This window comes from Nicotiana tabacum, chromosome 3, assembly GCF_000715075.1.
Source record: "Nicotiana tabacum cultivar K326 chromosome 3, ASM71507v2, whole genome shotgun sequence".
In the NCBI taxonomy this organism is placed as follows: Eukaryota; Viridiplantae; Streptophyta; class Magnoliopsida; order Solanales; family Solanaceae; genus Nicotiana; species Nicotiana tabacum.
In genome coordinates this window covers 49,765,070-49,768,599 of record NC_134082.1, presented here as the reverse complement: position 1 = coordinate 49,768,599, position 3,530 = coordinate 49,765,070, and the positions used below count along the sequence as shown (strand labels likewise).

Sequence of the window (3,530 nt, the reverse complement as noted above, 5' to 3'; positions counted from 1 at the left end):
CCTAGCCCGTCTTATTTGGTATAATTTCTACAGAAAAAGCGGGCCACACGAACGTGTGCACCATTTTCAGAAGACTCATATGGATGGCGTAAGAAGACATTTAAATACAGTTCAAGTAATATAAAAGCAGTAAATGACAAAGCACATTAAGTCCAAAAAATACAGTAATCAACAATAAAGCCAACTAAAAATCGCATTAACAAGCTCGAATTCTTGAACCCTAAACCGGAAGTTGTGGGTTCATATTCCCCAGCAGAGTCGCCAGAACTGTCTACCTCCTTTTTACGCACCCGAAGAGGTATACAAGGGAGTTTTCCAATCTAAGTGACATTATTCGAAATGGGATTATTTATTCAATTCAGAATCGCCACTCTGAATATTTTAATTGGTGTTCCAAGTCACCGGTTTATTTTAAATCCCAAATCTAAGAAATTTTTATTTTTTAAAAGTCTGCAAACCAGAAATTCTAGGTAAGGAATTCTATTAAACCGGGAGAATGTATTAGGCATTCCTGGGTTCCGTATTTCTAGCACGGTCACTTAGCAATTTATACTTGGCTTAATTATTTGACTACTCATTTTTAAAACCTATGTGCAATTATCTTTTTACCACTTTTAAATCACTTGAATTATTCATAATTAAAGAATTGAGTTACGCGTACGTATACTCTTTTCCTTTGGTGCATCAAAAATTATATCACACGAACGTGTCCACAATTAATAACGCTTTATTTATTTATTTAAGAAAATTTGATTGAAGTTGCACGAACGCATCCCTCGAGTCCTTTTAGAGTTAAATTTGCAATTATGTTACGCGAACGTATACATAATCATAATGCTAGTCTAAATTGAGCCTAAAGCAAACTACGAGTATTTAGATTAATAAGAGGTTTGCGAGGGCCATGAAATTTTTTATTAACGGCGCACCTCGATCTAAAAGAGTTATTACTAATTATACGAGGACCATGGGCTTAAAAATTTTATTTGGCATGGCACGCCTCAAATTATTTCAAAGGGGGTTTCAACATATGCCTATTTGTTTATATTTGTTTTAATTAAAGGGAAGGGGGCACAGAAATCTGTTAATTCATTCCAAGAAAATCCTTAATTGAACAATTGGAAATGATTCAAAATGCCAAAGGTTAAAGTTGGAGCCATTCTAATCAATTCATATCCCAACTCCTGGACGGCCGAATCCATTTTTAAAAGGAAGGCCTTTTGGGCCTTCGTTAGTCACTAGGCCAATTACAAAAAGGGATAGACCAATTTCATTTAAACATACTGGAAATACTTAACAACTCGAGTATATGGATGAATTAGCCATTGGAATATGAAATCTGTTAATTACATGAAAGCTATGACACTAATAAATTGTATATTTCTGCAATTAAAATACTACACTGATTTATATTCCTTGACTTTAAATATAGTACATTCAAAACAAATTTTAGTAAAACTTCCTTTGGTACAGATTTGTTCAGCATTAGCAATCAATCGTAGGGATGATAGATAAATATAATGCAATGCCATCTCTTTCCTACCAATTTTTAAAAGGGAATCAATGCTTGGGCTATGTTGAGAAGTGGATTCATAAGCAAAATATCATTTTTAGGCTGGGAGTATACTGCACTCAGATTGAACACGCTACCTTGATGCCACAATAAGCACAACATCAAACTACTTAGCATACTTAAACATTCATTAAAGTGAATTAAGATACACCACTAATTATGACAATATGACTACAAAAAATCTTTTCCTTACTTTTGCTCAACTTAAAAAAAAACTATTGCATCACAAGGCAAATTTGACCTCTTAAAGTTGAACACACTACATGTGCGCACAAATCAGCGTCACATAAGAAAGAAAACTAAGTCAATCTAAACCAAACAAAATGCCCAATTCAGTGTTAACAATCCCCTCATAAAACTTTAAAAAAACTTTCCTGGATCTATAGAGGAAACGAAAGAAGCTAAGACTAATACAAACATCAAGAGATCTGATTCTGACCCAGATCATAAAAAAAATAGAGCCGAAGAAGAAGCAAAAGTAGGAACTAAAAAAAACTTCAGCAATTAAACTAACCAACAATAGCGATCAAACAAAGGTAACAGGACAGCTGACATATGAACAATTTCCATCAGTTCTTATTCCCAAACTAATCTGCAGGTTCATGTCATTTAATTAATGAGCTGTACCTGGACAACAAAAAATGGCAACCAAAATGCCAAATAAACTAAAGGAAAATGTGAAGAGAGTTCCAGCAAATCAACTAGCCAACTCCCAAATGCAACAGAAATTCGAATGGAAATTCACAACTCCAAAGCTCCGAACCCCAGCGACAAAACCCGACTTATACTTCAAATCAAAAACATTCTTGAAAATCAGAGATCAAAGAAAAATGCTGAGATTTATAATTTTTGATTCCTTTCGAAATAAAATAATACTTGAATCGAAAATCAAAACTCAGACTATAACTTTTTTATTTTTTTTTGAAAAGACGCAGACTGAAATTTAAAAGAAAAGGCTTGAAGAAATGAAAAACTCCAAGAACCCTAGAATTTTACTCCCTAATTTTCTGAAAATTTCTTTTTTCCTCTAACAAGAAAAGAACTCACCTTATATATAAACCTCAAAATATCTCGAAGCTTCTGCCTAGAATCCGAAAATCTTCAGATTTCTGAACAATTTTGGGACAAATGGAGGGCGTGGATTGATTCACATCTATCCACGGCTCCCATTCGCCCAACAATTGTCCTTTTGAATCCGAAATCGTGCAATTTTGAGAGAATATCGTACTCCTCTGACAAATCTGTTGAGGATAAGGTGCCATGGAGGGGGAGACCAATGAATGAACTCGCTCAAAACTCAAACGAGTTGAGGCGAGTTGAGGAGAAGAAGAAGAATAGTAGAGGGGACACCGTCTCTGATTTTCTAGGTTTAGGGTTCAAATGGGGGAAAGAATTATAAGGAGGCTTTTATATTTAAGAAGGAAACGGGTCGAACCGGCGGGTTGGTTCATTTTTGCTGGGCTGAACCCGGTTTAATTGGACTGGGGTGGTAAGGGAGGAGGGTTCTTTGGGCTGGAGAGTATGAATGTTTAAGGGGAAGAATTTGGGCCGAAATTGGGGTGTTTAAAATGGCCCAAAACCAAATGAAACTCTTGTCTTCAATTAATTTCTTTTCTCTTTCTTCTTCTTTTTTTTAATTAGAAATCCCAAAATTTAAAAAAATCCTAAATTATCTAAAAAATGTAAAATCAAGATAATTAACTAATTATAAAATTGTAAACATTACTCAAATATATATTAAAAGTGAAAAATCAATGAGCTAAAAATTAAAGGCAAAAATGTGAAAACGAACTATTTTTTTTGTGATTTTCAAATTTTACAAAACAAGTAATTACGGATTAACTCTAAAAAGTGTAAAAATAAATCCTAAATGCAGTGCATGATATTTTTGGTATTTTTATGATTTGAATAAAAATTAACAAGCAAGAAAAATGTAAACAATTAATAAAAATCTACAAAA

The 3,530-nt window shown here is 33.6% G+C and overlaps 1 long non-coding RNA gene across 1 annotated transcript; it reads right to left on the bottom strand.

The window, feature by feature from the left end:
• Positions 1–1,677: 1,677 nt before the first annotated feature.
• On the bottom strand, positions 1,678–3,056 carry LOC107763553 (uncharacterized). The gene is made up of 2 exons (XR_001643065.2): positions 2,618–3,056; positions 1,678–2,197 (listed from the first exon to the last, which is right to left on the bottom strand). It is a non-coding gene; the product is annotated as an uncharacterized LOC107763553 (long non-coding RNA).
• Between the last annotated feature and the right edge of the window lie 474 nt (positions 3,057–3,530).